Raw genomic sequence first — 25,399 nt, 5'->3', positions numbered from 1 at the left:
GAAAGCAGCACTGACTGAAAACCATCACAAACAGGTCTGAGCAGCCTCTTTTCTGTACTGGCCATGCCCCCTGCATCTGATGTTGATGCAGGGGCGTGGCCACTGGAAGAGGGCCTGCTCAGCCCCATTCGTGAGGCTCTTCAGCCAGAAGAACGGTGAGGCAGAAAAAAGCGTTCCCAGCCAAGCTGGAATGCAGCGTGGGCTGAAGCGACTCATGGATGGGGCTGAGCACCCTATTTTCAATGCTAGCCGTGCCCTCTGCAGCAACATCAGATGCAGAGATTGTGGCTAGGGGCTGCAGGGTGGCCCCAACGAAAGGGCGGCTCGTGTTCTTTGAACATGAGCTGTACAATTCTAGCTCTGTCCCTGGTCAGGGTAGACAAGACTGAGCTACATGGACCAAGGGTCTGACTCAGCATGAGGCAGTATTCCTGTATTGCACGTTTGTGGTGGAGCTGTAGCTCAAAGCTAGAGCATTTGCTTTGCATACAGAAGGTCCCAAGTTCAATCCCTGGCATCTCCAGGTAATAAAGCCTCAAACCAAGTCTAAAATATGTGTTGTACCTTTAAGATAGCAACAGTTGCAGGGTATGCATTAATGTTATTCAGTACAGGCTGCTTATGTCCTCTTTTTATGTGTTGTGCTTTTTGGATGCCGAGTCCTTGTTTCTGTGGTGCTGTGCTTGTATTCTGCTTCTTTATAATTCTATGTCATACTTATGGACTTATTATTATTATTATTTTATTATTTTGCATTTATATCCCGCTCTTCCTCCATGGAGCCCAGAGCGGTGTACTACATCCTTAAGTTTCTCCTCACAACAACCCTGTGAAGTGGGTTAGGCTGAGAGAGAAGTGACTGGCCCAGAGTCACCTAGCTAGTATCATGGCTGAATGGGGATTTGAACTCGGGTCTCCCCAGTCCTAGTCCAGCACTCTAACCACTACACCACGCTGGCTCCTGACTTATCTATAGGATAAATCTTGTCCCTACTTGTTTTTGCTAACATATACATACTAGTGGTTAGAGCAGTAGATTTGGACCAGGGAGATCTGGGAGAAAAGCTTTGCTCAGCCATGAAGTTCACTGGGCGACTTTCTCACAAGCTAACCTACCTCACAGGGTTGTGGTGAAAATAAAATGAGAGGGGCACAAGCTTGTATGCTGCCCTGAGCTCCTGGGGGAAAGGACAGGATAACTTAGCTGAACAAAAACAAATGCCCTCATACACTTACATGTACAAATTGCTAACATTTGCAGAGAAGTTTACGTTAGCCAAAATTCATTTAAACACATTTGGTCAGTCTATGCATCACATTTCATTAAATATCATATTCTTGGGACTGTATATTGCATTTGTGTCGCTTGTCATGGACTTCATTATATTTGTGGGTGTCTTTCTGTGGAAATTGTGATGCAGAAATTGTGATTTGTCTTTAGAAAATTCCTTTCTTTCTTTCTTTTCCTTCCTTCCTCCTACCCACCTTGTTTATAGTGCTGTGCAACTATTTTCTTTATGCACTGCCTGCCACTCTTTTGCATACCCCTTCTGTCACAAAAGTTCAGCTGAGGTATCCCTTAGAGATTTTGTGTGCGTGTGTGTTTACTTGTCCCATTCATTTTGGTAAGACTGCATATGAATAACTGAATGGATGTAAGCCAGTGACCAGAGTAGCCCATCTTTTAATTGTAAGATTTAAATTTTTGTGTGTATATTCTCATATATATATATATATATATATATATATATATATATATATATATATACACACACACACACACACACACACACACACACATAAAAAGACCAATGCTACTTTTAGGAAGATAGGCTACTCCAGTCACTGGCTCACAGCCACACTGAGTTGCTCACAAAGAGTCTCATTGAAATGAATGGAACACACCTATTAATTTCAACGGGAATATACAATGCTGATTTTCTGAAACATGTCAATCATGCTGAGGGGAGGGGTATACTGAGCTTTGGCATGTAATCAGTCATCCAGGAGCAGAGGAAGAAGATCTTCACCCTCTGCCCTCCTCCCCTGCAGCAAACACATTGCTGAGCACATGTTGCTTGCTTCAAGCAGGTAATGCTCAGATGAAGAACTGATAGTGCAGCTGCAGCGGTGGGAAGCAGGAGGGCTCTGAGGACCCCCTAGGAAGGGACCCTTCAAGTACCACTAAGAGTACTAGTGCTTCCTGTTGGAAACCCCTGGTATATACGAAGTATATTTATGATATGGTTTTCTACTACCACTTTATGCAACTTGTAAGTTTTCATAATGTTTTGCAATGATTGCTCAGTTTTGCCCTTAGACTTTCCACTAATTTCTACATATTATATGTTGGGAACTAAAGGAGAGAGATTTCCTCAAGGCCTTGCTATGAGTCCATCACCAATAACTCCTTTTGTGTATGTTTACTGGCTGACATCCTGACTAAATTTACTTGAAGAAGTCCTATTGAAATTTAGTAGTCCTTTTTGACTACTTGATTACTCAGTAGTAACCCCTGAGTATTAGTAATATTGAGTAATTTAGTCAGGATGTCCAACAGTGTAATTTTGAGCTTTACACAGAAATGCCACAGACTGTAGCCCCATTCAGACATTCCAAAATGCAGCACTGTAAACGCAAATAGTGGCACAAATGGGTTGGAACTCCTGCCTCTGACTTGTCAATCACTGTGGGGCTGCCCACTGCCTATACTTAGTGGCATTTGTGTGAATAGGGAGGGAAGTGCCCTAATTGTGTCAGCCTTGCAATCACAGAAGTACCATCCATCTTTTGCTCCCCTGTACATGGTTACAGTGACACATTTTGGAGTGCTCTTTCATTTTGTCACCTTTTTGCCCCTTCTGTAGCCATACCCCCACCCTCTTCAAATAGAGGATAACACTTCCTACATCTGATGAAGGGAGCTCTAGGCATTGAGGGCTTATGTGTCACAACAAATCAGTTAGTCTTTAGGTACTACAAGACTCTTTTTTTGTGTTATGGCAGAGACTTCAGTCTAGACACCAGGGTGCAGCTTCATCTACAAGCTGTCAAGTCCTGTTCAAGTGGTTATAAAGAATGTTAAAATGAGAGGTGGGGCAGTGACAGTCAAAACCTTTGTGTGCCTGAGGCAGGGTGTCACAAACGTAGCCCCCCTCTTGTGTGCACTTCCCGTTTCCCCCCTTAAAAAAAAAAAAGCAGAGGGCAGGATGCATCTTGTGGCCTCACTGGCACCCAAATGCTGCCTCCCCCCCTGCACACCTTGCTTCCACTATTTTCCTTTAAAAAGGGGAGGGGGAGAAGGGCATCTAGCCACCTGGCAGGCACCCCAATAATCTACTGATGCGACCCCTCGCCTCATGAAAGGGCCACAGGCCACTCCTCATCTTTGTTCACGAGTAGCACAACCAGAGGGAACTCTATGGTCTCCATCTCCTCTATTTTACTGAAGTGACTTCTCTTTGTTTCTCTTTCTGCGTGCGCCTTGCTGTCTGGAGACAGATAGGCGAGTCCTCCCCGCTTTTAGAGCTGAAGGCAGTTTGAAAGAGGGCTCGTTGTTCGTGGCGTGTACACATCTGCCCCTCTTCCGCCTCTGGTAAACAGAATTTCGTGTTCTCTCAAAACCCTGTAAGACCTCTTAGGCTAGAGCCCACAGCGGGAGACAAGAACTCTGGGTGCGCAGCGCACATCGGAAGAGCCGCCTCTCTCAAGCCACACTGCACTTTCTTCAGCTGTATTGTCTGGCTCCAGCAGCCTCGGTTGTGTTTTTCCGAGCTGTGCCGCGGCCCGAGTCTCTCTTCTACCCGGGCGCCGTCTGGCTGCTGCGTCTCCTGGAAAGCTGTGCACACGCGGCGCAATCTCTCTTTCTCTGGCTGGGTTTAGCTGCGCGTGTCAGCTTGAGCTACAGCGTGTATGTGCAGCAGCAGCAGCAGCCTCCTTTCGACAACCTTGTCTGGCTCTTCTCGAGACTGCTCCGTGAGCTTCGCTCCGGCCCGTGTGTGTGTTTCTGTGTCAATGCGCGGCGTCTCCTCCCCGCCCCCTCCTTGTGCACCATTTTCTCCCCCTCTGTCTCCACGAGAGGCGGCGGACAGGCAAAGCGGCAGCGGCGGTTACTGCCGGCCGCTACCTCGCGTCTCCCTCCCTCCCCGTCTCCTCAGATGCCCTTTGCCGCTGCCGCAGGTTTATTATTACAGTATGTGGCTGCTCCCCTCCTCCCCCCCCCGCCCCGTTCAGGATTGGCATCGCGCCGCGGCTGTGCAGATCCTTGGCTGTGCTTCATGCCTGGCATCCCTCCCACCCGCTCTGCTCTTTATTATTTGTCTGGAAAGCAGCAGCAGCAGCAGCAGCAACGGGTAAGGGAGGAGGAGGCAGGCGGATGACCGACGGCTGAGTTCACCAATGGGCGCCCTCCACTTGCCCAGACTTGGGCTCTTCGGGCAAGGGGCAGTTTAGGGCCTCCGGCAGCGATGGTGGAGGAGGGGAGGAAGACATGGGGGTGGGGAGCCAAGCAGCTCGAGTCCTCCGCCTCCCCTCCTACCCCACTCCCACTCCCACGCTGCTGCCGCTGCTGCCGGGTTTCCAGCATTCCTCGGTCTGTGCCCGGTGATTGGTCGGATGGTTCTCCGGCTGCTAGACGGAGAGCGGGGCGGGGGGGGGCGGGGGCCGTGGAGCTACAAATTATTGCAGACTAAGCAGTCTGGCTCTGCAGCAGCGAAGGGAAGGGGGAGGGGTGCGTGCGCGCACAAGGAGGGGAGGGGGAGAACCTGGCATGCCGCCAGCTACCATCAGAATTAGCTCATTGTTCAATATAACCAGCAGCACAGGCAACCAAAGCCTGAGAGAGAGAGGGGGGGGGAGAGCGAGAGATTTTCCCCCTCTTGCTACCCCCACCCCCTTTTCTTTCTTTCTTTTTTTTTCCCCTTCCAAGGCTGCACTCTGAAAGAGGTGCAGTCATTCCTCCCCACACCCCCTTACCCAGCCCACTCTCCCCCTTCTTCTATAAATTCCCCTCTGTAGCATGCTGCCCTTCTTAAATCCACATTTGTGTTGCAGATCATGTAGCAAAGGCAGAAAGTGAGAAGGGAGCAGGGACTTTTGTCTGTAAGTATATACACCCCCCCCCCCATGGCCAGCCTTTTAAATAGATTTTTCCTTCCCTTCCCTGCTCTTTCTTTGTTTGATTTCCTTTCCTTTCTAGGTTATTATTTCCCCTCTCCCCGCTTTTCTTCTCTTTTACTGGGAGGCTGTTGTAGCCGATTTACTGGGTGGGGGGGGGTGTTCCCCCCTTCTTACTTGGTTCATATTTCCAAAGAAGGCTGTGTGAAGAAAAAGAAGAAACGTGCAGCATATGTAGACTTAACTCTTTGTCTGTCTGCGCAAAGGGTGGATTTTGAAGCTTGGGATATTAATGGATGCCTTGCTTTGGGTGTATTTTTAGAAACGGGCGTTCTTCCTGCAACAGCTTTCCACAAATTTACATATACAGCAGTTAAACCTGGAAGAATATTATATTTTAAATTACGCATTTTTGTGCAGATTCCACGTTCTGATTAACTGTGATTTCCATTGTAGAAGCTTAAAATCTTTTATCTTGCTGCTTTAAAAAAAAATGCAACCATACATTAATCTTTATAGACTTTCACGTTATGAAAAATGCTTATAGTAAAATAGAAGTTTCAGACTGCATAATAATTTTTAGGGAGAATTGCTTTGAAGACCATGGAGCTGTGTTCTGAAAACTGCAAATCAGTTAATTATTTTGCAATGAATTAAATGGAACTTGGGGAAATTGTATTAAGTTAACATTTCTCTCATGGAAAAGAGGTGTGAGCTTGCTTTTAGTACTTGAGAGAGCTAGAGGTTATGTAATGCAGTGCCATTTCCAAAAATATCCCTTCTCTGGGCTATTATGTTGTGAAAGTATGACTGTAATTCTACTGTCTTCAATGAAGGGAGGAAAACCCAACTGGTACTGTCTAAGAGCAATGGGCAAGTTATGCAGTTGGCACAGAATGCACTGATTTTGTTGTGTGATTTTTAAAGTGGGTTAAGCATTGGGTATACTGTAGCGTACTTCAAAGAGGTGCAGTGTGCTAAGAATAGCACGAGGGTTCTGCAAACCCAGGTGTCACGGATTCCTTTGTCCCATATTTAAGCCTATAGACCACCGAAGTGCAGAGAAAGGTGATGGGTGATGCACATCTGGGTAGACTGATTTGCAAGCCTTTGTTCTTAACCATCAAGTCTAGTTATTTGTTTTGCTTGCTGTTTGGCAAATACCCTTTTATATTTTGTGACATTATTTGAGATTGTCTTTCCTTAATTTAAATCTTTTGCAGACTATTTTTCTCCTGTGCTACCAGAGAGGAAGTGCAGTCACAGGTCTTAATAGAATCTGAGAATGGTAAGAATGAACTTTTGATTAAAAAAAATAAAATCAGTTTCAGATTAATATTAACTTGATGTGCTCATTCCAACTCATGTTCATAAACATGACCTTTTAAGATGCATCTGGGATTTTGGGGATCTGCCATGCAATGAATAATGCACTTGAGAAGTCCTTGTGAGTTGGATTTTCCATTTTCAGGCATTTTGAATGGAAACCTGAAGTCTGAAGGCTTACTCAGAAGAAGAGGAATTGTTTAATGCATCAGCATGCACAAATTTGTTTTTAAAAAGCAAAGAACATGCTAGCATGTCCATTTCTGTAGTTCTTAATCACCACCATTGCTAGCTGCAGAAATACTTAATATTGTATATTAATATTTATTTCCTTTGTGGCTTAATTGCTTGTTCTTACTTTTAAGAGAAAGCAGTTTTGACCCACAAAGTGAATGGTGTTTATAATGATTGAGTATGACACCAATTACTTTATAATTTGAATGTATTTCCTTTTTCAGTATTGTTTATAGTATTTGAAACACTTATTTTCTTATTTTCGTTTCTCTTGCCATAATGATGATCTTTGTGATCTTTGATACCAGAATTCTAAGGCTGCAATCTAAAACACACTTATTGAACAGCAGCTCCCAACTGAATTCAGAGGGGCCCACTTCATAAATATGGCTAGGATTGCATTGCACACTGAGGTGGGAGTGGAGGGGGTATATTTAGGGCCAACAATTTGCACTAAATATATTAACCAAGACAAGTGTGCATAGGACTACAACCTGAATAAGATTTGATGGGCTTCTAATGAAAAGGTTGAGAAATCATGCAGGGTGACTCTTCTGTTAAATGTTATATCCTAATCATGATCCCCCCACCCCTTCTACAAAGTTCTTTATGTAGGGAAGAAACTTTTGGACGTACAAAAATTAATGCATTCCTGTCAACTGCTATTTTATTTCTTCTGCATGTAAACTGCTTTGAGAACATTTCCCCTTGAAAAGCAGTATATATTAAATGTTCTTAATGATGATTTTTTAAATAACTAAAATGAAGTTACACTGGATTGCACTGTGAGGCAAGTAAATACAAAAATATGGAATGTGTTCCAAATCCAGCTTTCCCCAACATTTAAAGACTCTCTTTCAGGAATTCTTGTAAAACATTTCTTTCAGGAGTGTGACATCTATTTCTCATTTTTATTTAATGAATTATTTGTGCTAGATAACTGAAAATGAAGATAATCAAGACAGTGTGTGCAGTAATAAAAACAAGCAATCTGTTATTTTAAGAATCAATACATTTATGCAATATATTTATACAACTGGGAGTAATTCGTTTGTGCTTCTCTGATATTTGTATGGTGAGATGCAAATGTTGATTTTAGTTTATTGCATTTAAAGAGAAACAGGGCTACTCATATAATAAGATAAATTCTCAAGCAGCAAACAAACATAAAAGTCAATTGAATAAAGTCTGGAAGAAAGCCAACCATTCCTGTGCATCTTCCACCACAATGTATGTATTTACAAGATTTATATGCTGCTTTTTAGCAATGCATCCCAAGTAGCATACAGTATAAAAGCAACTGAGGACATAGAAGAGTCCTCTTTTTTATTTACTGATGCCATACAACTCATCTTGATGTAACATGTAGAAAAATTTTCCCATTAAAAAAAAATCTGTGTGTGTGTATGGCATACTGGTGTCAATTGAACTTGATTCAAGAAAGTATGTTTAGGCTTGTCTTAATCATATATATATATATATATATATATATATATATATATATATATGATGTCTTAAATAAATTAAACCAAGGTTTCTTAACCTTGGGCCCCCAAATGTTGTTGGACAACAACTCCCAGCATCCTCAGCCACAAAGGCCATGTCTAGGGGTGATGGGAGTTGTAGTCCAACAACATCTGGGGGCCCAAGGTTAAGAAACCCTGAATTAAACCATAGATTAAAATGATTAAAATTTTCAGCTGTGAAAAAGGAAAATTACATTCTAGGGATCATTAGAAAGGGGATTGAAAATAAAACGGCTAACATTATAATGCCCTTATACAAAACTATGGTGCGACCACACTTGGAGTACTGCGTACAATTCTGGTCACCACATCTTAAAAAGGACATTGTTGAACTGGAGAAGGTACAGAAGAGGGCAACCAAGATGATCAGGGGCCTAGAGCAACTTTCTTATGAGGCAAGACTACAACACCTGGGGCTTTTTAGTTTAGAAAAAAGACGACTGCGGGGAGACATGATAGAGGTCTATAAAATCATGCATGGTGTGGAGAAAGTGGAGAGAGAGAGATTCTTTTCCCTCTCACACAACACTAGAACCAGGGGTCACTCCATGAAATTGATTGCCAGGAGGTCTAGGACCAACAAACGGAAGTACTTTTTCACACAACGCGTGATCCACTTGTGGAACTCTCTGCCACAGGACGTGGTGACAGCCAACAACCTGGATGGCTTTAAGAGGGGTCTGGATGACTTCATGGAGGAGAGGTCTATCAATGGCTACTAGTCGGAGGGCTGAGGGCCACCTCCAACATCAAGGGCAGGGTGCCTCTGAGTACCAGTTGCAGGGGAGTAATGGCAGGAGAGAGGGCACGCCCTCAACTCCTGTCTGTGGCTTCCAGCGGCATCTGGTGGGCCACTGTGCGAAACAGGATGCTGGACTAGATGGGCCTTGGGCCTGATCCAGCAGGGCTGTTCTTATGATACGATCACAAATGGCTTCTATACATTTGCTCAGTATTTTAAACTTGAAACTTTGTTCACACATTTGCTTATTCTGTATATCACATACACGTATACTTATCTTACAAATGCTCCCAGTTCCTCACTTCTTCATGCAAACATAAAGAGCTCAGCAGGTTTTGAAGCTCTTGAAATTCTCTTCCAATAGTAGGTGGCTTCTTCCCACACCATCTGATTAAAAAAAACATTCCTGCAGTCTCTGTATCTCTGGCAGCAGTCCCCAACAGAGGGTGAGGAATTATGTCTCAGAAGAAAGAAAGGGGAAGCACTAATGTACACATGGAAGCAGTGTGTATGCCCAAGAAGCTCATGGTGTCCTTGCCCTAGTTCAGGTTTATAAAATGACCTGATTCTACTTGACGGGCCACTAGTCTCTTTTAGTAACCAGCACCTTTTTTTACTGAAGGCCCTTGGCGAGATATGTCAGGGTATCTTGATTTCTACCTTGTGGTCCAACTCAAGCAATGTGTTCGTGCACCTGTATGCTACTGTGCCCTAGGCCTCACCTTTGATCTACATCTTGCCTTCAGACTTTATCCTGGGTCTGTTCCAGCTCTTAGCTCCTGGCTCTGACCCTCTTCTCCAATTACTCATTTCTGCTTTGCCCTGACTTGGCTTTGGTCCCTGGCCTCTTACTTTCTCATGCAAATATTTATATGACTATTAGTCTTTGATTGTGCCATGTGCCCTTGCTTTGGTCACATGGAGTCTGCTTCTTGGCCTGCCATGGACCCTTCACTATTTTTGTGCAGGATGATAATTTCCACAGTTCCTGGTTTTGCTGTGTCTCCATAGGGCAGACCTTAAAGGGACTCGGTGTTGATCTTGATTGCTTGTTTCCTGTTTAGTTATTGTATATGATGAAACACTTAAGTAGTGCCCCTCTCCTTCTCTTCTTCTTTCAATATTACTGTACTCTGTTGGCTGCTGTCCAACTTGCCTTAGAGCGAAACTTAAATTCAACAAGATGTGAAGTGTTGGGTCCGGCAGACCACAGGAACATATTTTTGGGAGGCATAGTGAGCTGCAGACAGAAAGGGAGATCAGAGAAAATTGCCTCTTCCCCATTGTGTGTGTGTAAAACATTTGGTATGTCCAGTGTTAGTTTAGATGTCAGCCAAAGGTTTCTGTTTGTTTTGAGTAGCAAACTTGAATATGGGCTGGCATCCTGACTGAAGAAGTGGGCTCTCCTGGGGGGACTGCAGGGATGCGCCTGCATATGCACTGTTGCTCCAGAGCCCTAAGAGTTTGGAGAGCTCTCCCAAAATATGGAAACATGTCTCCTCTTGCAGGACCCTTCTGCACAGGGGGATTGAGGGAGTTGCGCAAGGGCTCTGGACGCATCCCCACAGTTTCGCAAAGTACACCTGCTTTGTTAGTCAGGATGTCCGCCGCTGATTTTATTCTTCTGTAAGAATTTGTCTATTCCCCATGACTTAAATTCAGAAATTATATTTCCTATTTTATACCATCATTGGCTTTCGGAGCTGTTGGAAAACACTTTTCTTAACATTCAGGTTAATGTGACAGTATCAAACACCTGCCTACCAGCAGATATTTTTTTCTACATATATGAATGTGCTCTAATATTGCTAAGTTCTTCATGTTTAACTTGTCAGCTAAATAATTAAAGTTGTTTATGGGAAAGTGAAAGTTCTATTGCTAGTTGTATGATTGTTTTGTTTAGTTAGATTGCAAAATGCTATTGTATAGAGACCCCCAGCCTTTTCCTTTATGCGGGCTACTACATTGCCATCAAAAGTTTTGGCAGACCACCAGTAAGCAAGCCACTTAAAACATTTTTAACATTGCCTATGACTGATGGGAGTCAAACTTCTATATCATGGGGTATTAAAAATAACTTTTTCTAAAAATCTATTATGCTCACTCACAAACGTATTGCACTTGTCACAGTTCATTTACTTGCATAATCTGCCTGGATTATATTGTTACATTATCTTTTTCCCCTCCATGGACCACCTGCAGTACCCTTATGAACCACCACTGGTCCGCAGACCACATATTGGGAACCACTGCTTTTGTGGAAATGTGAAATGAAAGTACATCACATTTGGAGCAGAATTTGATTAAATGTACCCTAACATCTAAGATACTGGAAAAGGATTGTAGTGAGCAATATGGATATCTGAGGATGCCTTCTACCAAGTCAGTATTGTCTACTCTGGCAGTGGCTGTTCAAGGCCTCGAGCAGAGTTGTTAGATTTTTCTATCTGAGACCCTTTTTGGATGAAGATGTCAGGGACTGAACCCAGGACCTTCTGCATGCTAGGTGTATGATCTCACAATGAACTGTGGTCACACCCTTATGCTCAGTGGCCAACATTCTGTACAACACAGTTAAATCTTGGTATTAAGAAGCCACCAGGGCTGCTTCGTATATAAAAGGAGTTGTGAAACTCCTTAAAATGGCACGCAAGTACTTCCATTGGAAGTAGTGCTGCAGAAGTGCCCATGTGCTATTTAAGGAGTCTCGCTGCTGCCCTGGGGTTGCCTTCAATGTGCACAGCATCTCTGACTGCTAACACTGAGGTTTTACTGTGCAGAATGTCGACCACTGTCTGTGCTGCTAAATGTAATCAGAAACACTTCTCTTTGCCAGTCCTTATGCGCATATTCAAGAAGGTTTCTCAAGAGGGACCACTCTGTTGTAAGTGTTATGGAACTGGCATACTACAGAAACTGAGCACCTAAGCCGTCTTTGCGAAGAGAAACACATGCATCATTCTTGAGTGAGCTTCAAAAAATCTCACAGAAGAAAATGTCAACCAAAGTCTTTAACCTGAATGAAGCCCTTGTCTTTTTAATTTTTTTAAAAGGTAGAATTCTGATTTATTACAGAGTTCTGTTTCTCTTTGGGAGCTGGTTTGTCCTTATGCCTGCTCCACAATAATAGTCCTATCCTTGGGATTATTCATCCCTTCAGAGATAATGTTACTATGTATTTGTAAATTGTGGTAATGGAAAGGTTTTTCTTTATCCTGTGGGGATTGTATAGAAAGTATAGCAGTTTTCCTTCTTGGTAAGTTGTAGTGTGTAGGTAGTCCAGTAAAGGTCACTTCACATGTTTGTTTATTTAAAATATTTCTATACTGCCCCAAACCTGAGTCTCTGGGCATGTTGGAGTCCCTGAATTTTTGTAACATATTGATGGTCCTTTTTGTGATGTTTGAAATGGAGATGCATTTCCACACACTCTAGAAATATTTATTTTATTTATTTATTGTTGCATTTCTATACCGCCTTTCGTTAAAAGACAACCCCAAGGCGGTTTACAAAAGTTAAAAACAGACAATAAAAACATCAAGCTAAAAAAATATAAAAACATATAAAAAACAGGCATAAAAACAATACAAGTAAAAACACACAGAAGCAGCAATAAAATGATTATGTAAAAGCCTGGGTAAAAAGCCAAGTTTTAACAAGCTTTCTAAAAACCATGATGGAGTCCTTTAATATGTGAAAAGTTCATTAAATATGGATATCTGTCTTTCCTTTAATATGTGAAAAGTTTATTAATTGACCACTTTACTTGGCAATAAAAGGAATAGAAAGAAAGAGGGTTAAATGGGCTAAACTAACCCTAGTAAAAGTACTGTGGGTTTGAGGTCATATCTCAGTTGTAGAGCATCTGCTTTGCATGTAGAAAGTCTCCGGTTCAATCTGTGACATCTCCAGGTACAGCTGGGAAAGACTCCTTGGAGAGCCACTGATAGTCAGTGTAGACAATACTGGGCTAGATGGTCCAGTGGTCTGACTCGGTATAAGGCAGCTTTCTATGTTCCTATGTAATTGAAATAGGAAGAATTAACTGAACCAAAGAAAATATTAGTACTACTCTGCCATGTTACTCAAATAGGGAATTAAGCCTAAATGTTAGTTGTAATCAGAACACCAGCCTATGCTCTTTTGATTGCAAAGCAAGACTGCTGTCATGTTATGGTGATTTTAGCTAAACTGAGAATGTACTGAGAGAATTTGGTACAAGATTTCAGCCCTGCCTAAGATTTGATTTACATTGACATTTGGCTACAGTAGCAAATGCTAATATCTTGCAGGGACGACGTAGAGTGGTTTGCACAACCATAACTAGCATGGCATAAAAGTTGTGAAGAAAGTGACCAATGGAAACCACTTTGCCATTCAAACCCACACGTATCTTCTCTGCAATAAAATCTAGTAGGACAATTTTTGGATTGCATGCTGTGTGTGTGGGGAGGGGGCTATCTATCTATCTGTATAAAATTTCATTTCATTTTATTTTTATATAATAATCTCCAGTGACAAAGTAGTAGATGACATAATATCCAGTGACAAAGTAGTAGATGACATAAAATTGCGGGGTGGGGGAGAAAAAAGAAGTCAACATGTTAAATCTAGCAAAAGAAATAGAAGCTTGTTGCATGCATTTTTAAAAATTTCTGCAGCTGAGAAGAAGAGTGGTGAGGGATGGAGGGAAAGGAAGGTGTTACATGGAAAAAAATCTCTGTCTCTCAATTAGGTGTTTCCAGCTTGTTAATGTTTAGTGACTTGAGTCATCAGATGAGAGAGATTTTTTAAAAAACATAGAAGAATGTTGGTGAAAGTACAGAGCCAGTAAAGATGGAGCAATGGAAACAAGAGAGGAATTCATCATGGAGGCTCTAGCAATGGCACTCATCTTTACTGGCTCAAATTTACTCCAAAAATCTCTGGCCACACACTGCTAGGCATTGATTACTACTATAAAGTAGTCAAGAGTTGAGCCAAAAAGTACACTGGCCTAGTTCCAGTGAGGGAAAACTACTACAGAAAAGCATACTTGTCCATAAATGCTAGCCAATCAACTGTGAGCTTCATACAAGTTTACTGAAGTTGTGGAAACCAGCTTTAGCCCACCTTACTCTCCACTCATCCTGGCCGCTTCTCATTGCTTAAAATCAAACTTTTTTGAACTAAAGAATGTTCCACACAACACTTTATGCATGCAGAGGTTCGGGTGGCATGAATGCTTATGCAAGTTCTGATACCTTGCTGCTTGTGGACCGAGCGATCAAGGAATTCACTATAGTTCCAGAACAAGTAAAGATGAACTCAAAACCACATCTGACTGTGCATAGTGGGTCTTGTAAATTGGCTTGCAGGAAACAATGCAGGTGTTGCAACTGCTTGACAAGCAATGACAACAGTTGCTTCAGGACACCTGTCTACAGTGTGCTTCTTGCTAACAGCTCGATTACTGCACAGCCTTTCACCCTTCTCTGTGCCAGAATTTGTGTGTAATTTCTTATCTCCCTGAGCAGCTAGTTCTGAACCTCTAGTGTCTGGGCTGACAGCTAACTCAATATGTTTTTATTTAGTATGTCACAGCAATCTACTGGGCACTGGAACAGACGTTTTTGTCATGTGAAGGAGACGTAGCATAAAACTTGTTATGTTTAGAAGAGTACTGACTTTCCTATTCTCTAACCAAGGGTTGCACCATTACTTTATGCATGCACGCAAGTTATTTCTTGTTTACACAGTCAGACAGATGTTATTGACTGGTTTGTTTTATCCAGACATCGAGTCCTTCCCAAGGACCTGGGATGGCTGAATTGTATTGTCAATTGTTATAGATATCGTCACAGAATATAGGCTGTTCCCAGTAAAGCTGCTTTTTGTAATTGGCTGATGGTGATTTCTGTGACCCCTATGGTGTTGAGGTGCTCTAGGGGCACCTAATGACAGTGTTAAATATTATTATTATTATTATTATTAACAACAACAACAACAACAATGCGTCAATAATAATAATAATAATAACGGTCAATAACGTGAAACTATTCAACACCAATGAAAGAAAGCAGGCCTACAAGAAAGAACAAGTCAAGAACCGAGCAGAAAAATGGAAAAATAAGCCCCTGCAATATTTGCACAATATAAGTGGAAAATCAGACATCACCAAGACCTGGCAATGGCTTAAGAATGGCAACTTGAAGAAAGAAACAGAGGGCTTAATACTGGCTGCGCAAGAACAGGCACTAAGAACAAATGCAATAAGAGCAAAAGTAGAAAAGTCAACCACAAACAGCAAGTGCCGCCTTTGTAAAGAAGCAGATGAAACAGTGGACCACCTAATCAGCTGTTGTAAAAAGATCGCACAGACTGACTACAAACAAAGGCATGACAAGGTAGCAGGGATGATACACTGGAACATCTGCAAAAAATACAAGCTACCTGTAGCCAAACATTGGTGGGACCATAAAATTGAAAAAGTTGAAGAAAATGAAGATGTAAAAATATTATGGGATTTCCGACTACAAACAGACAAACATCTGCCACACAATACACCAGATATAACTGTAGTCGAGAAGAAAGAAAAACAAGTTAAAATAATCGACATAGCAATACCAGGGGATAGCAGAATAGAAGAAAAAGAAATAGAAAAAATCACCAAATACAAAGATCTACAAATTGAAATTGAAAGGCTGTGGCAGAAAAAGACCAAAATAATCCCAGTGGTAATTGGCGCCCTGGGTGCAGTTGCAAAAGACCTTGAAGAGCACCTCAACACCTAGGGGCCACAGAAATCACCATCAGCCAATTACAAAAAGCAGCTTTACTGGGAACAGCCTATATTCTGCGACGATATCTATAACAACTGATAATAAAATTCACCCATCCCAGGTCCTTGGGAAGGACTCGATGTCTGGATAAAACAAACCAGTCAATAACACCTGTCTGACTGTGTAAACAAGAAATAATAATTTATTATTATTATTTATTTTATTTTATTTTATTTTATTACATTTATATCCCGCTCTTCCTCCAAGGAGCCCAGAGCGGTGTACTACATACTTGAGTTTCTCCTCACAACAACCCTGTGAAATAGGTTAGGCTGAGAGAGAAGTGACTGGCCCAGAGTCACCCAGCTAGTATCATGGCTGAATGGGGATTTCAACTCGGGTCTCCCTGGTCCTAGTCCAGCACTCTAACCACTACACCATGGTGTTAGCCTCCATTGTTTCCTGCCTATTTAGCACTGTCACTAGGTGGTGGTTCCTGGCTACCTGTTCATGAGCATAAGAAAGAATGCTTCTGATAACTCTAATTGTCATATTAAGCTAGTTCATCTACTCTGTTCTATTTGAAAGTGACTAAGATGGATTGAAAGTTTCAGGGGAGCAGAGATTTGTAAAATTGGTTAGGCGGGGATTTCGTAGTACCCTCAAAATAAAATGGGAGGTGGAGGCTCCAAGGATTCCTGCCCTTAGGCTATAAACTCCTCAATAACATTCCCTCACCTTCCTTTCCCTCATGCATTTTATTAAAATTTTATTTTTATTATTAAAATTACCTTTAAGCATGTATAAGTCACAGTATGCCATAATAGAAGCTTGGCAAATGAAAGTCATGAGGAGATGTCTTACTCAAAATACCGCTTAGGTCAGTATTTTAGCTTCAGTGGGTTGTATCCAATGAAAATGAACCTTGACTAAGCAACATTGAAAGTCAGTGAGACAAGTTAGTTGTGACTAATTTAAGTCCCATTGATTTAAGTGGTGCTTAGGGTCAGGTTTTTTCAGATGCAAACCTATTGTTGAGAGTTTTTTTTAAAAATAAATGCTTTAAATGTGTGTAAAGGTCAGAGGGCCCTAGCCATAGCTGGCAACCTAGTTGGTAGTAGTTGTTGAGGGTCTTCCTCAAAAGTATTTCCTAGCCTAGCTACTAAGATGGTTCAAGCTGGCAATAGTGGGTTTTGCAGCAAATCTTCACATATGCAGTACGCTGACTTTAGCAATAGCCCCTGCATATTGTCCTTTCTTTTTTCACAAATTGTTGACCATGAATTTACAGTGGGGTGTCATTCTCAGCCTTCCTATATTTAAAAAGAAAGTTGGCTCAAAATTCCCAGTATTTTCACTTGCATTTTCCACTTGGCCTCCTGCCACACTTATTTCTACCAAGATGCCTTCTTGCCTTAGATGCAGAAAAACACAGGAATCCTTAATTAGCTTAGTTTCACAATTATCTATATACAAACTAAAAAGGGTGATAGATAAACTCTTGAGAATTTCTGCTTGCTTTCTTTTTAACTGTGCTTAAATTCAAAAAGTGAAGATTTTTGTATCTTCCATTATACGTTCTACTATGGTAGGAATTCACCCCAGTTCTCTCCATAATTATAAATAACTTAGAAAGCAAGCACAATTATATGGACTAATAATATCAAAATAGGCACTAGCAGATCTTAATAGGCCTATAAATGTACCTCTGAACAATTTTTGTAAGATATTTATTCCAGGAGTGCTCCTGGTGGAGGAGGAGAATTTCAGAGAATAGTGGAAGACACATCACACCATTGCCTTTCTAGATAACTCAGTTTGCTTGAGAATGATCTGACACTTGTAGAGGCAGGTTTCATTTCTAATTTGGGAGCAATGAAATGTGGAAATGATCAGATGCAAGCATGTGGTAAACAATGAGAACCAATGCTGATGAAAGAGAAGCACATACATTGGATTTGAAGCATAATCTATAAACGTTCTCTCTTAAGACTAGTGTAGGCAACATTTTTCAAATGAGGGGAGGTCATAATCATGCCAGTTGGCCATGTCCCCTCAAAATACTTGACTTCATGAGTTGCACATGTATGGATAATGACCTGTAGAATTGAACTTAGCTTTGCAATCTGCATACCAGGAAAATGGGGTGTACAGATTGTACAGTTGGAATGTGTATGCATGCTTCAATTTTACACGCTGTACACACCCCATTTTCTTGGTATGCGGATTACAGAGCTGAGGTCAACTCATAGGTCATCCTATCCCATGAAATCTCTATAACTAAGTTCAGTCAGTGTATCTGATTAGTAAAATTTCCATCACTAGATTTAAAGAACACTTGGCAGATAAAAAGTACGTGAAGAGAGAGAGGCCATGGTCAGTACATATGACCAAATATAAGGGAATAACAATGCCTATTAAGAGGTGGAGCATTGCTTAATACGAAGAAAGCTTAGAGAGGCAATATATATCGATAAACTCAAACCCAGTGTAAATGGTAGGGAAGAGTTAAAGGAGACCATGAAGTATATTGGCTACTAAGGTAAAGTGTGACATTGAGTTGAGTCCTGGCAACCACAGAGCCCTGTGGTTTTCTTTGGTAGAATACAGGAGGGGTTTTCCATTGCCATCTCCCGTGCAGTATGAGAGGATGCCTTTCAGCACCTCCCTCTATCACTGCTGCCCGATATAGGTATTTCTCATTGTCTGAGAAACATACCAGTGAGGATTTGAACCGGCAACCTTTGGCTTGCTAGTCAAGACATTTTTCCGCTGCGCCATTACATGGCTGTGTATATTGGCTACTAAGGAGTATGTAATGTAGGAACACAGACACACAGCTGTATGACCTTGGTTCCCTTTGTCTCTTGTCTTCTCCTTCTGTACCTTTTTACCTCATTTGTTGATTGAAATTACTGTCAGAGTGTTTGTGTAATTAAAATTGTGAACAATATAAGCAGGTGATCCACAGAATATGGAGGAACAACACTGAGGCTGGCATTTGACGCCAAAACATTTGTTTGTTTTTTACTATGTTTGTTTTTACTATGCTTTTAACAACATTTCTAACAATGTTTTTACAAGGTATTGTCATCTGTTTTTATGTAATAAATTTGAAGGTCTTAAAGGAATACTTGGGAGTCGCCTTAAATATGTGTATTGCATTGACAGCTCATCAGTTTATATGAAAGTTTCTATTGCTGCTACTAAGCTCTCCAAACTCTGCAACATTGTTGCTGGATTTGTTACTCCTTTATTATTTAAGGAATGGATCTTTCTATTTCAAACAAATGAAAAGTGTTCAAAGCTGTTAACAGAGCAAGAAAAGAGAAAATGGTTCCACGTTCCAAAAGAGCAACTCAAGAGAATGCCAGCAACAGACATTGGAAAGGATAAGGGTCGTTACTTACTACTCCCCTGCTGAGATGAATAAAGAGAGTTGCTACCCTACTGCTAAATATAAAAAAGCCACCACTTCAGAAGTTGCCTCTTTGCTCAGGTAGCGGGATAATCTTCAGATCACAATGCAAAGTGGTCTCCAGTGCTTTCAGAAAAGGAGCATTTTGAGTAGTACACTTTGAAGCTATTCTCACGACTTCAGGCTGCTTTCCTGCGGTCGTGGGAACCACCGGGAGCCTCATGGCTCCCGACAGTTAGCCTGATTAAGTCCGCCTGCCCCCCCCCCCCCCGGCAAGAAAATGAGGTTAGCGGAGTGAGTGCTTAGCTAACCCCGTTATACTGATTGTGTGCCGCCATGACACGCCTCTGCGCAGTGGTGACACACATGTAGACCCCAACCAGGAGGCTACAAGCAGCCTCCTGGGCTTGGGGGGTCTCCCCAGAATGGCCCGCACACTTGTGTGGGGATCCTGGGATCCTTCCGGGGGCTGGGTGGCTCTCGATCCCCACTGCCCCTACTGGCTCTGTGATGGAGCTAGTAGTTGTGTGAGTGGCCCCCTGCTCATCTGCCGGGAAATCCCACTAAGGCTCTCCACACCACTCATGTGGAGAGCCTCTTTATTTAATTATTGGCTATTCAAATACAGGTCACGAAAGTGACAGCAGCCCGGTGCTGTCACTGAGCTGTGCAGTCTACCCCTTCACTCCACCCAGCCTCCATGCACATGTGACTAGGAGCCTACTTGTTTCATCCTGAATGTATGCGCTATAGCTATCTCATGGGATAAGATGCCATATTTTTGAATCCCTATGTGAAATTGCTTACAGAATGATGATGACTGAAATTGTAAAGTGAGGACAAAATCTACTACATTGCTGCTCTTTATATATTGTTTTTATATGGTAATTCGGAATGTGTTCCAAACACTACAGTTGGTTCTCTCTCACAAATTAGTCAGTAAATAATAAAGATTAATAACAAAGACATTGACTTTGCTCTTTCTTTCACCCATGCCCACACACAAACACAAACTTCGGGCTTCCTTATGCTGTATCCTACTTGCAAGAGGCAGAAGGATGAGTACAGACAGTTGTGGCTGAGCCATGGAGGCTATTTTCACAAGCAGCAGGAACTTGGCTTAGGGAGCCCAGCCCGGTACCTGCTGCTCATGTGCAGCAACGGGAGCTGCATGGCTCCTGGTGTTGACACGGCGGCAAGCCCGCTTCGGGAGCCCACCACTTAACCCAGGTTTTGAGCGCAAGAGTGCCCAAAAACTGGGTTAAAAAATTGTGTGTTGCTGCACCGCGGCTTCGCACTGCAGCAACTCGTGAGTAGCCTCCCAGTGTCAGGGGGCTCCCTACAATACACCACGCACTTGAGTAGTGCCGTATGGGACTTCTGGGGGCGGGGAGGCTCCCGGACCCTGCTGCCCCAACCAGATCCGTGATGGAGCCAGTAATCGTCTGGTTGACCGATCCGGCCGCCCAGGGAGGGCTCCCTGCCCGTCTGTGGGGAGAGCAGTTCAAACCCGCTTTGCCCACCAAACCCCATTCAGGCTCTACACACAGATTGTGTGTAGAGTCTTACAGGATTTGACAGCTGCCGACTGTGGAGAATAGTTGCTCTGGTCAAGGAGACCCTCCAGTAAAACTATTTGCTGATCAAAGGATGCAACAGAATGAATTATCCAAGTTGTCTAAATTATGTAGGTCCAATACATCAGTCTAAAAATACTTTTAAAAACTTTGTTTAAGCATAAGCAGAAATTATATGAGCTGATCCCAGTAGTGTGTAGGTAAAGAATGCTGTTCTGGGTTATGTTGTGATGCCAATGCCAAGAATAGTGCAGCAACAGATGAGAATAGAAAATAAGATACTGGTGAATAATAGGTAGTGTAGCAGCATTGGGACAGGTCTTCATGAGGAGAAGGAAGAAGCCACAAGGAGTGGGAAGGTCTCAGTTCCAGGAAGTTCCTCCCAGAACTTCTAGTATCAGAGGCTTTAGCTGATATTGCTTTCACACTTGAGTTTTTTCCATTGTTGTAAGGACCAAAAAATTGCTGCTAGAACCTCTGGGAATCTCAGGACTGATAGATTCATTGTGTTAACAGCATGGATCCTGTTTACTATTATCCCATTTATGTGCAAAACAAAAGTCCTTGCAAATGATTACAACACTCATGATGAACATTTGGTTTTTTTGTATGAATATTTCTATAGGTTTATCAACCAAGGCTCACAACCAGCGAGAAACACATTCCAAGCAGCCATGGGTATGGAGGATTTCTTAAGGTATATTTATTTGCATGCTTTTTAGAAATCTCTGATTAAATAAAAGGGGTTTTAAAATGAAGAAACCAAATTACTTTTCTTTCTCCCTGAAATGCTTCAGAGGTTGAGCAAAGATAACTGGGATCATGTTTGTCAAGAGAATGGAAACAGAAAACAGAATGGCAATTTTAAACCTAAAATTTCTATTTTTCTACTGAGGCTTAGGGGCTAATTACATTTTACACACCAAGGTGTGTATCAGAATCCTGGCACTGGTTTATTTGTGTGTGTGTGTGTGTTTTAAAGTAAAACAGCTTTGAGGCACCAGATTTTAGAGTAGAAAAGTGGTATTGAGGCTCAGTTACACATATTTTTGTATAATGGGTAGTTAGCCCCTAAGGTTATATATCTTCCCTACCTTTGATGCCTTTAGTGCTTTTGGTGGAAGTAAATGCAATATTGTGGTAATTACATATAGGTAGTGATAATCTATGTGGTCGCTAAGAGTCAACACAGACTTGACAGCACTTAATCAATCAAGTGATAATAGTATTTAAAATCACTACTGAAATGTTGGTCTTCCTGTCAAGTTTAAGTAGCCTTGTTTTCATTTTGTTACGTCCGAAATTGGATATGATATTTGAAAAGAGTAAAAATTGTTTCTCAAAAGCCACAGAACATACTGGTTTTATTCTCTTTTTCTGTTTATTAATGACTCAAAAAATTTGGCAGCAAAATTGGCAAGTAAGCAAAACAGTGAATAAATGGGAAACAGTTTCAGTTATATTCTTAGAGCTATCCTTAAAAAGTTCCTGTGAACAAAGCTGTTCAGATAAAAGCACATCTTCAGTACCCTCTGTTGAAGGGAATTTCTGAACAGCATGCTTAGTTAGAGATGTCAGTTTATTCCACAATGTTTTGAAGTGCTTTCCCCCCTATTTGACCTACTCTAGGATTTGCATGGATAGAACTGTTAAAGATTTTCTATTACAGGCTTCACACAGGTGAATGGTTCAAATAATCTTGTGCATCTGTGTTAAAAAGGAGATAAATATACAGTTGGCCCTTTTTATCTGTGGGCTCCATATCCAGCCAGTTAGAGTGCTGGACTAGGACCGTGGAGTTCGAATCCCCATTCAGCCATGAAACTAGCTGGGTGACTCTGGGCCAGTCACTTTTCTCTCAGCCTAACCTACTTCACAGGGTTGTTGTGAGGAGAAAAGTATGTAGTACACTGCTCTGGGCTCCTTGGAGGAAGAGCAGGATATAAAATGTAAAATAAATAAAATAAATAAATCTTAGAATCCCAGGTTCATTATCTGCAGATAGAAGAGTAGGTGAAATTTGCCTATCTGTGGTTTTGAGTGGCCAGAAATAACCTGGAAATGGCTTCCAACATAATTTCTAGCCTCCACTTTTCAGCTGAGAGCCATTTTGTGGTTCTTTTTAATTAAAAAGAGGGGGGATATTCAACCGTTTTGGGGGTTGGGGTGGCATTGCAGGAGAGTTGGGTGGCATTTCTGGAGAGTAAGTTATTGTTCTGTTCTTATTTTTGCCCCCTTGCTTTTTTGCCCCCCTCCCCATTTTTGTTTTGTTTTAGAACCTAACCCCTGCTTCCCATTGACTCAAGGTTTCATTATTCATGGTTTCCACATTCGTGCCTAAGGCGCGAATGGAACCCCCACGAATAATGAGGGCCAACTGAACTAATGTATGATGTAGTATGTTCTTATATACCATAATAATACTGTTGTCTTTTCATACCTTGATATGACCTTTTCATCAAAATCTGTAACAGAAAAAGAAATGTTTACAGTGCAAAGCCATTGGCTTCTAATAGTACATTTACATAAAGAGCATGGCACAGCGGTTTTCTCGTGTAGTTTGCAATGAGAAAGCAGCTGCTGCTCAGGTGTGTAGGCAAGTGCGTGCTCAGATATGGGGTGTTTGTTACGAGGTGGATATGCACTCCTTTTCATTTTTTCAGGACCAGCTCATTTAATATGTCACAAAACCAGATTTGTGTGGATTGGCACTCTTTGATACGAAGACCATCAAGAAGGGGCAAGACATACATAACATGGCACCTGAGATTGTCATGACCTGCCACAGCCGTGGAAACCCATACAAGCTTTACTTTTGGTCTCAGCAACGATATGCCAAGATTGGATGTGTTGTACAAACCTACCAGTCTTGGCATATCCTACTGTGCTTGTGGTGTCCTCATCTGCCCTCACTTCAAATCTAAGTTACAGATGTCAGGTTCCCTTCTGCAGGATATGCCGAAACTGATGGATTTGTATGACACACCCAATCCAAGCATATTGTTAATAAGACCAGAAGTACAGCTAATGCGCACTTGCAACAACCTTGGGTGCCATGTAATGCATGAACCCACTCATGCAGTTGCTATATTATTTTATCTACATTGTTCCTGAAAATGAACTTAAGACTCAACACAATTGCTAACCACATCTCTGCTAACCAGAGTGGGTGTATTTTATTTTAATATGTATTATAGCACTACACACCAATATGAATTCGTTTATGAAAATTATATCCTGTATAATTATCCTATAATCCTAGGAGAATAAAATATGCCTTACGGTCTGGTCAGATGCGATCTTCTTCTGAAGGGGATATGAGCTTTGCCTTAGCCAAAGGGGGCGATTATCTCTCTGTCTCTTCTCCTCCTGGCTCCCTCTGACAATGGGGAGTCATTCCTCCTTGGTCTCTCTCTTCCACTTGCCTGTTATACATTCATTTCCTACCCCCTTGCCCTGCTCACAAGTCAGCTGTCCATTGGCAGGCCTTTACTTCTGAGCAGATCACAAGGAGATCTCACTTTAAGTAAAGGAAATCATTTAGAGCTGTTGTCACAGGAGTGTCTTGCTTCCTTCTTTCTGGGCCAGCTGGTGAAGGGCATTGGCCACCGGCTACTTGGGTTGCTGTTTTCCCTGTGATGCTTCTTCTTGCTCAGCCCTCACCTTCTCCTCACTCTGTCATGGATCTTGCTTCTGCATCTAGGGGCTTTGGCTAGGTGGGGGTGCCCCCACAGTGTAATAGAGGAGAGTTTCCCTAGCAGGGAGCAAAGCTGAACAGAGCCCTGACAAGGAGAGGAATATGCCATGGTAGTAGCTGCTCTTGGCAACCTCTTCAGGTAGGGCTGGGTGGCGGGCAGGACACCTCTGAAATCCTAGAGAGTCACTCTCTGTCATTGTAGACCAGACATGCTCAACTTAGACGCGCCCCCCAGCTGTTTTTGGACTACAATTCTCATAATCCCCAGGCACAGTGGCCAGTAGCCAGGGATTATGGGAGTTGTACGCCAACATCTGCAGGAGGACCAAAGCTGTGCAGCCCTGGTGTAGACAGTACTCAGCTATATGGACTAATGGTCTGACTTGGTATAAGACAGCCTCCTAAGTTCCTGTGCTTGCATTGGCAGAGCATTTTATCGATCAGGCTAGAAGTCTCAGGATTCAGTCCCCAGTTTAAGGGAGGCCATGACAAACTCCAGTGGAGCTTCTGAGCCCCCTTTCACTCGATTAAAAAAGCCACCAGCAAAAACATGGGGAAACTTCAGAGGTGGCTGTAGTCCATATAGTGCTTTGGTTCATGGCTAGATTTTTAGGTAATAATGTCGTCCCCAGTGAAACTAAACAAGAAATGATTTTCAATCATCCTCAGTGAAACTAAAAAGAAAAAGAAAAGAAATGTAACTTCATTTTAAAAAATCAAATCATTTCAATCTCTTTATGGATATTATCATTATAAGATTATATAGAAGCAGAGAACCTTCTTACTTGAAATGAGAGCAAAAAGGACATTAGAGAAGACTGTTGAAGAGGGCTCAGTCCTTCAGTTTTATGAACTCATCTTGCTAATCCAAAACAGCCTTATATAATGAGAGCAATAAAAAATGAACAGATTTTGGAATTCAGATTTCCAGACAAAAAGGCCCTTTCTCCTTCTCATGGAATAGGCAAATGTAAATGGCTGTGTGGAACAGAGGGAATGTATT

This window comes from Hemicordylus capensis, chromosome 2, assembly GCF_027244095.1.
Source record: "Hemicordylus capensis ecotype Gifberg chromosome 2, rHemCap1.1.pri, whole genome shotgun sequence".
Lineage (NCBI taxonomy): Eukaryota > Metazoa > Chordata > Lepidosauria > Squamata > Cordylidae > Hemicordylus > Hemicordylus capensis.
This window is presented reverse-complemented; position numbering follows the sequence as displayed.